This window comes from Octopus bimaculoides, chromosome 2, assembly GCF_001194135.2.
Source record: "Octopus bimaculoides isolate UCB-OBI-ISO-001 chromosome 2, ASM119413v2, whole genome shotgun sequence".
Classification (NCBI taxonomy): domain Eukaryota; kingdom Metazoa; phylum Mollusca; class Cephalopoda; order Octopoda; family Octopodidae; genus Octopus; species Octopus bimaculoides.
Window position 1 is genome coordinate 179,842,272 of NC_068982.1, and position 12,186 is coordinate 179,854,457.

Here is a 12,186-nt window from a genome sequence, read left to right on the forward strand (position 1 = left end):
TTGTTATACTTGGGGATGGTCATATTTTGCCAATTAAACACATGCATCATATATTTGGTCTTCATAACAGCTTTATTATTATTTTAGTTTTTATGTCAAAGTTCTTTTGTCACACATCTTGTGGCCTCTTCAGCAAATTGAAGAGGTCACAGGATGTGTGACAAAAAAACTAAAATAGTAATAAAACTGAAGTGAAGACCAAATATATAGTGCATGTGTTTAATAGGCAAAATATGACCGTCCCCAACTGTATCAATACCTGTTTCAATACATGATTTCACATCAAGAACCTTGCAAAAGAAATACACAAACATGTGTGTGTGTGTGTATGTGTGTGTGTGCATGTGTGTGTATGAGGACACCTGCATACAGAAGTCCCAAGCTCTAATCGTGGAGGGAACCTGTGGAAAGAGTAGAATTGGGAAGATGTTGGGCAAAGTGCTAAGAAAGGTTCTCCAGCTGCTAGGCCTCACTGAAGAAGTGACAAGGGGTTGAGAGTTGCGGAAATTTGCTGTACTTGAGAAGATGTATCAAGCCAAGTAAAATCATGGTCACCCATACATACAAGCTTGTCTTTTATAGGTGCCAGTGCCACATAAAATGCCTCTGCCAGTACTGCATAAATGCACCCATGCCAGTGGGATGTATGAGGCACCCAACATGGTTGGTGTTAGGAAGGGCATCCAGCCATAGAAACCATGCCACAATAGACAATTGGTGTGTGGCCAGCTCCTGTCAAGCTGTACAACCCCTGCCAACATGGAAAACAGATGTTAAAAGATGATGACGATGATGATGATAATATATATATATAAGTGTGTGTGTGTGTGTGTGTGGAATAAGGCATATTAAAAGTAAAAGATAGCTTTGCCTGACCACTTTGATGTACATATATATGTATATATGTATGTAGATGCAGGAAATATGAAAATTGCAATGCAAAGTCTCAGACTTGGCAGTGACTAAACTTCAAGCTAATAATAACAAGCCTATTTGAGTGCAACTGACTTCTTCAGTTAGGAGCTACCTACATTCAACAAATGATATGAACCAAATCGTATTTGCAATCTACATTACCTTCCTACTCCAAACAAACAACTTCATTAGCAGATTTTTCCCAGAAGAATAGATTAGTTCTTATCAGATTCAGACTTCTCCTTTTTTTTATACTTTTGCCAGCTCTCCCATAATTTAGACACAACTTTTATTTAGAAAGAAACCAGCCTTGTATTTCTGTCACTATTATAGTTTTGCTAGACCATGACCGAGAATAACTTCATTGTTAACATACTATTTACAACTCAGAGAGAGAGAGAGACAGACAGACAGTCTTCAGCATCAATGTCCAAATATTTTACTCTACTTTAGATTTTACAGTCATCGTTATGTTTGATACATGACGTCTCTAAATCAATAGGTTTCAATACATTACCCATTTTGTAGTTTTAAACGTACTATTTACATTATTTTGCGTTTTGCTTTGTTTTGCTATTTTTATCTTTTCTCCTAACTGACTTACTTTATTTGCATCACAGATTTGCTGCTAATGTACTGGGCCAGGAGTTTTGTTTTACTGGCCTAAATATTTCTTGTGTAATCACATCTGTAAACTTCTATGTCAACTCACTTCACACACACTTATCTCTATAATTAGTGGTTGAAGTAGCATTTAAACAAATCAAACTTTTGCCAGATTTTCTACCATGCATCGCAGATATTGAATCCAATTTGACAAATTACCTGCCATATATAGGATACTTCTGCTTCATCGATTCCTCAACAGGATCCACTTAAAGTTTTCTGGCAGAATGAGTAGCTAATGAATGACTCACCAATTTTCATTGAAAAACAGCATTTGGAAACTCTTATATACAACTTGTATATCTCTCACTGACACATTCATTAAGAGGTTCTGGTTTGTTCCTACATCTGTCATGTCTATTCTCATATATTCATGTGACATTTTGATTTCTAACTAGTCTACTTGAGGGAAACTTACAAAATCATATGGAATATAATTACTTTTTGGCACACTGAATCTTGAAACAGATAAAATAATAAATAATAGCTTGTGAATATTGGATTAAATGCCTTCGAATAGGAAAAGACAAAGGCTGCTCATGGGACATGAACCTGCATCTTCTGTAAACATGACAAATGTTCAACAATTGGACCAAAGCATTCCTTCAAATTTCTCTTTTTCTTTTTAATTAAAATGTGATAGCTTCAAAGTACTGACTGTTATTGTTGGTGTCACTGCTTGCCTGTAATATGAGTAAGTAACCACAGCAGAGACTGATAAGGTGCGTCTACCCAAAGCACAAACAACTGTGGTTCTTCTGCACCCAGTCATGCTGTGGTTAATGAGATTTTGATGTTATTTTGAGGTGTATTATTTATTAGCTTTTTAAGTTTGTCTGCGGTGGGGGAAGAGAGATAGTATTTTTTTTTTTTTGTGTTATAATGATGTTTATAATAATGTAATTATTAGCACACAAAAAAATGGCTGATATGGCTCAAACTAAAGAAGTTTACTTCACAATCATAAGATTTTGGGTTCAACAACAATGTGTGGCATCTTGGACAAGTTTCTTTAACCATAACCTCGAATTGACTGAAGCCTTGTTGAATAAAGTTGGCAAACAGAAACTACATGGAAGTCCATCAGATGCATTATACTGTAATTCAAAGGAAAAGCATTGAAACTCACTGTGTCACACTGATTGTGCCCAAGGATTAAATTAAGGTTACGAATGTCAACCCTTTACTCACTAGTTAAGTGAGCAGATAGTTTGGCTCATTTAACATCTGAAAACTTGTGACAGAAACCACTAGAGATCTGTTACTTTTCATTTAAGTAATGTTGTGTGGTATTGTAAATTAATCTGATTGAACAAGCTGTGACAAGGACTAGAAATGTTACAGCTTGCTGCAGCAACAAACTGTATTCTCATATGTCCAAGTAACCTTTTATTTTGATAATAATAACAACAACAACAACAACAATAATAATAATAATAATAATAATAATAATAATAATAATAATGATGATGATGGTGGTGGTGGTGGTGTTGATGATGATGATGATGATGATGATGATGATGAAAAGAAACAAAAGAGAAGGCAAGACACAAATATCTCAGGAGAGTAAAAAGGATGATAGGCTTGAAATTAAATGGAAGGAACTGTATCACTGCAGTACACATGTGGGTGGTCTCTCTCATATGATATTCTGCAGCTTTCTTCAACTGGACAAAGGAAGAACTAAGAGACATAGATTGTAAGACCAGTAAGACAATGTTTATGTACAGACAAGTTATTACATCCCAGAGACAATGTTGATAGATCATACCAACCACAGGAGGAGCGGAGGGAGGACTCATACCAATAGAAGGCTGTGTAGAGATGGCAAACTGTGATATAGAAGAGTATGTGAGAAGCAGCTCAGAAAGACTGGTTTCAGCTGCCAGTGGGGAGGAGAAAGAAGATGTGGAGACAGCAACAGAATACAAGAAAAGAAGAGAACATGAGTGAAAAGGAAACACATGATCAGCATCTCAGACAAATGTAGTATGTTGTAGCAGAGGAGTTTTGGTTATGGCTGAAAAATGGAGACCTTAACAAAGAAATGGAAGGATACATATGGCTGCTCAAAACCAGTCATTGCCGATGAACATCATTAAGGTCAAAATAGACAAATCCATGAAAAGTGCAAAGTGCAGGGTATGTAATGAGAAAGAGGAATCCGTTATGCACATTATAAGTTACTGTAGTTATTTGGCAGAGAAGGAATATGAATACAATCATGACTATGTGGCCGAAGCACTACATGGAGACATACTACAGCAAGGAGGATTTGAAGTAGGAAGAAAATGATATGAACATCAACTAGAAAGTGCAATAGAGAATGGCTAGTAGAATGACCATGCAATAGAGAATGACCAGTAGGAGGTTTTATGAGATTTTGATGTATAAACCAATCATGAAATTCATGCCAGGTAATGAGATATTATGGATCTGGATAAGGATAAAAGGAATGTAACATCATAGACATGAATGTAGAAGTAAAAGAACAGGAGAAAATTTAGAAGATACCAGGATTTGGCTAGGGAAATACAATGACTGTGGAGGGTTTCTGCAAAAGTAATCTCAGTTGTTTTAGGTGCCCTAGGCACTGTCACCAACAGACTTAACAGCTCCCTGACTGAGATTGGTGTAACTACAAGAGTGGCATTAAATTCAGAAATCTGTTCTATTGGGAGCAGCACAGATTGTAAGAAACTTGCTCAAGATCTAAGCAAACTAGGTGTGGTGCAGTATTGAAGATATTGATTCTAAATGAAAAACATGCATGCACATCGAGAAGAAGAAGAAGAAGAAGAAGAAGAAGAAGAAGAAGAAGAAGAAGAAGAAGAAGAAGAAGAATCAGGAGGAGGAGGATGGCTTCAAATTTTGGTACAAGGCCAGCAATTTTAGTAGTGGTGGTGTGGGGGAGGGGGAAGCTAATTTTACCACCCCTAGTGTTCGACTGGTACTTATTTCATCAGCCCCAAAAGGATGAAAGGAAAAGCTGATCTTGGTGGCATCAGAATTCAGAACGTAAAACTGGAAGAAATGCTGCTGTACGTTTCTGCTAGTGCATTAATGTTTCTGCCAGCTTTCAATCTTCATTACAACAACAACAATAATATTAATAATAATCCTTTCTACTATAGGCACAAGACCTGAAATTTTAGGGGAGGGGACTAGTCATTTACATCAACTCCAGTATTTTACTGGTATTTAATTTATCAACCCTGAGAGAATGAAAGGCGAAGATGACCTCGGTGGAATTTGAACTCAAAGCATAGCGATGGGTAAAATACTGCCAAGCATTTCACCCAGCATGCTAGCAATTCTGCCAGCTCACTGCAGAATAATAATAATAATAATAATAATAATAATAATAATAATAATAATAATAATAATAATAATAATAATAATACTCTCTCTTTGCTCTTTTACTCTTTTACTTGTTTCCATCATGCATTTATATATTTACATTGTTGTCACTTGCTGACAGGTTTATGATCAAGCTTGTAGCAGTTAAAACCTCCAACATTCTTGCCCCCCCCCCCCAGACCTTACCCTGGGGCAGAGATTGCTGCCTGTGAGTGCAAGCTGTGACTCAGAGTGACTGTTCCAGTGCATCTCCCTTGTCATCTTCCAGAGCAACGCCTTTTCCACTTTGTCTGCTGGTGCTTTGAGAAATGTTTCTGGGATCTCTTCTGTTTGGCTGCAACTGTGGAAATTTTAAAATTTGGTGTATTGATGTAATTTTCCATGCTGAATCTCAGGAGGTAATTCACTTTTTCCAGAAAAATTTTTTTAAATAGTTACAGAGGTTTAAAAGTTGATAATTTTTTACCCAGTTGTGCATGACAGCATGTGTTGTCAACTGTAAACAAATGAAATATTGGTGGAATTCTGCTTTATGCATGCCATATAACTCCTCATAACTTTTTTATTTTGGGTGAATTTTAAGAAAATTTTTGCAAATTTGTATTCTACATATGGGAATTCATTCGATTATGCAATCACCCCAGAAAAAAAAATGTTGTGCATAATTTAAGGCTTATTTAGCTGTTATTTTTTGCACATATCATGATCATCTCATACCACATTCAATAAGTGATATAAAAAACACGTAGTAAGTGGCTTGGTAAGAGCTTGGCTTGTTACTATAGAAGCAGGAACCTATATGTCTATGACTTTCAACTGGCTAAAATTACCCAAGCTATTAACTCTTATTTATTGATTTATAGTGAAAATGAATTTCATGTCAGTGATTACTTTACAAAATTACACCAATACACCAAATATAAAATCAATTGAAACAAAAATTGAAGAAATTGCAAAGTGGCAGCCAAACAGAAAAGATTCAGTTTCTATAGTGTGAGAGGCAAATTTCTCCATTAATCCTTCTACTTAAATCACATCTTTTCTCATCCACACAATCATCATGCACATCTTGTAGCTTGAAGAGTTTGATGATGCGATTTTTAGAATGACATTGTAAGGTAATTGTGAGAGGCTGAATCTGGCTAGTTTTAACTTAGAACCTGTATGATATTTGGGCCTGATATGGTCAGATTTAATGCTAAAATAGTTAAACATCTACAAAATATGAATGTATGTCTCAACTTCTTTTCTCTTTCACACACAGTCTAGAAATCTAGCAGCAAACTTTGCTTCTTCTTTTCCCCACTCTTTTATCATCTCACTCCCTGACCCCCATCATGCTTTTGTTTGTACATGTGTCTGTATTACTACATGTCTGTGTGTGTGTGTGTGTGTGTGTGTGTGTCTGTGGAGGGGCTCATCTGTTATATGTGTAGTCAGTATACCTCCAGCTCCATTTGACCTTGGCCTTATCTGTATACATGTCTGTACAACTGTATATATATATATATATATATATGTGAGAGTGTGTGTGTGTGTGAGTGTGTGTGTGTGTGTGTGTGTGTGTGTGTGTGTGTGTGTGTGTGTGTGTGTGTGTGTGTGTGTGTGTGTGTGCATGTGTGTGTGTATTTGTGTTTGTGGTCAATACTACACTTCTTTCCATTATGAATTTTCTACCATGCCACCAAGACCACAACTTCATTTCCTCTCTCTTTCTCCTTCCCACTCTCTTTCTCTTTCTGTTTTGCTCAGTCACTCCCTTCCTTACCGACAGACAAAGGCCAAACAGGTTTTCCACTCCTTGACCTTTTCAGAAAGGGTCATATATGAATCGTTTTTCTGGGGTTTTTTTTATGTCTATACTTCCATGCAAGTATGAGTTAAATCAGTGATTCTAACTGGGGTCCATATGATCCCTGATGATCTTTGTAAGACTTTTGAGGGGTTCACACAAGTAAAATAGTAAATTAGATCAACAGTAGTATTTTTAGGGTTCAGGAAAAAATGTTCCTTTGTATGAATGTATTGCAAGAAACAGCTAGGATTCTTTCTCTAATGTTTTACATAGTTCAGTTTACATAAATTAATGTGAGAAAAACAAAATAGGAATTTTGAAAGAAGCATCTAAACATCGGATGGCTCTGGGGGTCCACCAGAAAAGAATAATAATCAAAGGGATCCATCATCATCATCATTTAACGTCTGCTTTCCATGCTAGCATGGGTTGGACGATTTGACTGAGGACTGGTGAACCAGATAGCTACACCAGGCTCCAATCTGATTTGGCAGAGTGAGAACCATTGGGTGAAATGAATATGTTATTGAAGCATTCTTTTACAACCAGATGCTATTTTGTCATTAACTCTTGAGGCTGATATAAATAAGCACACACACACACACACACACACACACACACACACACACACACACACACACATTTAGACTCAGGCATGGCTGTGTTGTAAGGAGATTGCTTCTTAACCACATGGTTCTCTGTTCTGTCCTACTGTGTGCCACCTTGGGCCAGTGTCTTCACTGTAACTCGAGGCTGACCAAAGCCTTGTGAATGAATTTAGTAGATGGAAACTGAAAGAAGCCCAGTATATGTGTGTGTATCTATGAGTGTGTGTCTTTGTATCTGTGTCTGTTCCCCACCATTGCTTGACAATCGGAGTGGGTGTGTTTACATCCCCAAAACTTAGCAGTCTGGCAAAAAAAAAAAAAAGATTGAATAAGTGCAGGAGTGGCTGTGTAGTAAGTAGCTTGCTTACCAACCACATGGTCCCAGGTTCAGTCCCATTGCATGGCACCTTGGGCAAGTGTCTTCTACTATAGCCTAGGGCTGATCAAAGCCTTGTGAGTGGATTTGGTAGAAGGAAACTGGAAGAAGCCCGTCGTATATGTATATATATATAAGTATATGTATGTGTGTGTATATGTTTGTGTGTCTGTTTGTCCCCTCAGCATCGCTTGACAACAGATGCTGGTGTGTTTATGTCCCCGTAACTTAGCGGCTCAGCAAAAGAGACTGATAGAATAAGTACTAGACTTAAAAAAAATGAAGTCCTGGGGTCGATTTGTTCAACCAAAACCCATCAAGGTGGTGCCCCAGTATGACTGCAGTCAAATGACTGAAACAAGTAAAAGATAAATATATTTATGAGTGTGTGTAAACAACAAGCTTCTTTTAATTTCCCTCGGCCAAATCCATTTGCAAGGCTTCAGTGAGCTCATGATTTTTTGTAGAAAACACTAACACAATATGTTGCACAATGGGTTTGAACCCAAAACCACATGGTTTGGAAATGAACTTCTTTAACCACACAGCCATGCTTGCACCTTATATGAAGCTTGTATTTTTTATATTTCTGTATGAATTTCTATCATTATTGTATGTGAAGATTTCTGTAATGAACTGATAATTTGCTTTTTTTTTTTGCATCTCCTTTAGCACTAATGGTAATTTTTCAACAATAACAGAGACAGCTTATTGGGTTCTATCATCTGAAAATGCAGGCTATTTTTCACCTTTGCCAAAATTAGAAATAGTTATCATATCTAAACTTTCACCGATGCTTCACAAGGAGTTAACTAAACCAGGGCCTGAGGTCAATATATAGTCTTTGAACATGCTCTGGGGTCAATATGTATATACTCTTTGATTAATGATCATACATGTGATCAAGTTATCATATTGTACTTAATGCAAAAATCTGCCATTAAGATATGAATAAAGAACATTTAGAAAGAAAGGTTGGAGAGCAGGAAAATTATTCTCTAATAGTTCAATAACAGACTTCTTTTCTTTTATTTTTATTATCATTATTATTATTATTATTATTATTATTATTATTATTATTATTATTATTATTCCACATATAGACAGATTTATAACTACTGGGTCAGAGAGGGAGAGAAAGAGAGAGAGAGAGAGAGAGAGAGAGAGAGAGAGAGAGAGAGAGAGAGAGAGAGAGAGAGAGAGAGAGAGAGAGAAAGAGAGAGAAAGAGAATGAGTAAGAGAGAGTTAAGTATAAGAAAGATCTACTTTATTGATTAGAAGAAATATTGCCTTGGTTATTTATTCAATAGACTGATTGTTATTGATTGCAGAATTTCAACAGATGATACATTTGGAAAAATCTCTGATTTCAATGTGCTACTACATTGTATACGATGAGTAAGAAACAAGACATTAATAGAGTCATCTCTTTGACTCAATGCTGCTTTCTGGTAGAATTGTTTTGTCTGTTTGAAATATACTCATATCTCTTGCTTCCTTCACCTCTACAATGTTGAAACATTTCAGTATTTCTTCAAGAGATTCTAAATAATTATTGTTCTTTTAAAATTAATTCTTGTTTATAACCACATATTTCAAGTTAACCAATTTTGATTTTCAAAGCAATTTTATTATAGATGACCAAACACTGCCATAACACTCAGCAACATTACTGCCACCACCGCCACTGCCATCACCGCCATCACCAACCCCACAACCAGCACCAGGCTCAGTGGTCACCTACACCACCACCTTTACTATAGGAGTTATCGAACACCGTTACTACTTCACTTATAGTAGTTTACACAACAACACATACTATTTTTACCATCACCATTAATACTATATGGCTATCTACAAACACCATCACCCTGGATAGTGGTTCATCATCCTCATCATCATCATCATCATCATCATTTAAGGTATGTTCTCCATGCTGACATGGGTTGAAGAGTTTGACAGGAACTGGTGAGGCAGGTGACCTCACCAAACCTTGCTGTCTGCTTTGACAAGGTTTCTATGGCCGGATGCCCTTCCTAATGCCACCAACTTTACACAATGTACTGGGTGGTTTTTTTATGTTACACCGCCCCCACCTTGCAAGATGGGGCCCCCTAGCTGAGTGGAGAAGTAGTATTGAGGAACAGGAAGAAAGGAGTCTTCCTGAAGGGCAAACATGGCTGTGTTGGGTGGGGAGAGAGTGAAAAGAAAGAAGAAAGTGATTATTATTATTATCATCACTACTACTGCCACCAATACTATTGTAGTAACCTACTAATAAGTAGTATCATGGCCACTCATTATCTTTACCACGTGTCATATAGTGGTTAACCACCATTACCACCACAACTGTAACGATCACCTACCATACTCTTTCAGCATGCTTACACACTACCATCAGCATTTCTACTGTTACCCATCATGATTACTGCCAACAGATCAATTACAGAGGTTACACAACTTCACTATCTCTTCTTCAGTTGTTGATGAAGGTGCATGGGCTAGTGGTTAGGATGTTGCATGCATGATTGCAAGATCATGGCTTCAATTCCTGGACCAAGCAGTGCGATGTGTTCTTGAGCAAAAACACTGCTTTTCACTTTGCTTGACTCCACTTAGCCACAAATGAGTAACCCTGTGATGGACTGACACCTGCTTAGTGGAAATGCTGTGATTCTGATCTCTTATACACCACAGAAACTGGGAAACTGGTCCTATGAGGCCCAGGACTCAAGACAGTAATGCCCAGAGTACTTACTTCCCTTTTGTTTTTCTTTTTATTTCACTTGTTATCAAACTTTCGTTAGTTTTGCTAACTCTACAGTTCTGGTTGTCCACAACTGAGCCCATTATGAAATCTACTTGAGTGATTATCTACTGCCAGTAATAACCATTGCCTCTATAGTAGTAATTACCTTCTAGTGTTTTAATCATTTTTACCCACCATCATTACCATCACTTCTTGTATAATGGGAACCCATCCTCATCATCACCACAACTTCTATTGTAGGGGTTACAACCCAAAACTTCATTGTCACCATTTCTACAACGGTGGTTACTCACCCTTTATTAGCACAATCATCACTACTATAAAGTTTACTGTCACTCATTACCACTCATTACTCACCACAGTACAATCACCACCACCACCACCACCACTACCACCATGACTGTCTTTATGTCCTGAGTTCAAATTCTGTCAAGATCAAATTTGCCTTTAATCTTTCAGGGTTAATGAAATAAATTTAAGTTAAGCATTTGGGTCAATGTAATTTATTTAGTCCTCTCTGCCATAATTGCTGGCCCTGTGCCAAAATTTGAAATCTCTATTATTTTTGATATCATCATCATCATCATCATTATTATTATTATTATTATAATTATTATTATTATTATTATTATTATTATATGTCAAAATCTGAGGGCAATAAATGTGGAGCTGGGGATGTGGTGTAAACACCATTACTCACTGAATATTTTCTCATCATTATCACTACAAAAATCATTCATGTCATCTACAACAACAGGTCCCATATGTGTTGTGGGATAATGCTCCCAGGGTCGCAAAGATAAAAATCTTTCCATTTTGAAATGTTTTAGTTTAATAAAAAGGTCATATAGTTAAGAAGTTTACAGTGTAACCACATGCTTTTAGCATTGGCTCTCACAGAGAGTGGAAACAAGCCTTAAATTATGAGCACAAGCTGACCAATGTCTTGTGAATGGAATTAGTAAATAGAAACTGCACGAACCCTATATATATATATATATGTATATATATATATATATATATATACATGCATATACATATATACATGCATACATACATACATACATGCATATATATGAAGACACATGGCACAGTGGTTTAGGTGTTGTGCTCATGACTGCGAGATTGTGTGTTCGATTCCCAGACTGGGGCTTGCGCTGTGTTCTTGAGCAAAGCACTTTATTTCACGTTGCTCTATGATCATTTCATCATCTGACATGTAGCACACATTGCACCTGTACAGGTAATGTTGATTTGATGGAGTGAGTGAGCTTATGTGTACACAAACATTTGATCACTATAAACAAATCATCTGTCTGGTTGTTCAGTATGGAATTGTCGAGCCCTCATATGTCATCTAACAATGGGAGAGTCCATCATCTATCTATCTATCTATCTATCTATCTATGAATATATATATATATATGTATGTATATATATATATGTATGTATGTATATATATATATATATATATATATATATATATATATTGACCGAGACCTTTGGAAATGTGCTGTGCATGAGAAGACCCGGCAAGCCAAGTAAGATCGTTGCCAGTGCCCCTGGACTGGTTCTTGTGCGGGTGGCACATGAGATGCACCATCTTGAGCGTGGCCGTTGCCAGTACCGCCTGACTGGCTCCCGTAGGATTTTCGAGCGAGATCGTTGCCAGTGCCCCTGGACTGGCTTGTGCGGG